The sequence below is a fragment of the Cavia porcellus genome, unplaced genomic scaffold, assembly GCF_034190915.1.
Source record: "Cavia porcellus strain 051 isolate PalLab524CR breed Dunkin Hartley unplaced genomic scaffold, mCavPor4.1 scaffold_17, whole genome shotgun sequence".
In the NCBI taxonomy this organism is placed as follows: Eukaryota; Metazoa; Chordata; class Mammalia; order Rodentia; family Caviidae; genus Cavia; species Cavia porcellus.
The window spans coordinates 18,265,654-18,266,369 of NW_026947500.1; positions in this window are offsets into that span (position 1 = coordinate 18,265,654).

Genomic DNA, 716 nt, shown 5'->3' on the forward strand with positions numbered 1-716 from the left:
TTCACCTCCCTCTCATCCTGTCATCTCTCAACTGCCCTTGTCTCCCTGTGCAGCTATCCTGGTGTCCTAACATTGGGTGTGCAGACTATTGTTTGGTGCACAGGTCAGCCAGGCAGAGTCGTTCATGTTCTGCACTGCCCAAAATTGCCAGGATAAGAGAGGCTCAACTCTGACATTCACTCTACAAGGGGCAAACCACAATCCAGACTGTATTTTCCTCCCATGAGGGGCATCTTTTATCCCCTCAGGGCCATGTAGCCCTACAGAGTCTAGGCCGAGGCCTCACAGATGGGCACGGGTTAGCCTTCAGACTGGGTTGCCTGTGGTTTCAGTTACCCTGGGGCCCCCTCTTTCCTCCCTCGGCCCCTAGCTGTGCTCACGGTTTTCAGGAAACGTGTGTCCTTGTTTTGAAGCCTTGGACTGTGTCTGGCATGGAGGGTCTCCCTAGGTATTGTTAATGAAACGAATGAACAAATGCATTTTTTCTTTCGATAATTGAAATCATGCCGTTCCCGTGCCTTGTTCTGCATCTCGGTTTCCCTCCTCCTTGACGTGGTTTCTGAGGCCACTCTGTACGGCTGGACTCCCTCCTGACAGCTGCCATAGTTCTGCTTCTGCTGCCCCCGGGTGGGCGCCAGGTTGCCTTGGCCTCCACCTGCTACAAGACAGAGGGCACCCGTGGCAGGCAGAGCCAGGAGCAGAACTGTGTGAGGACA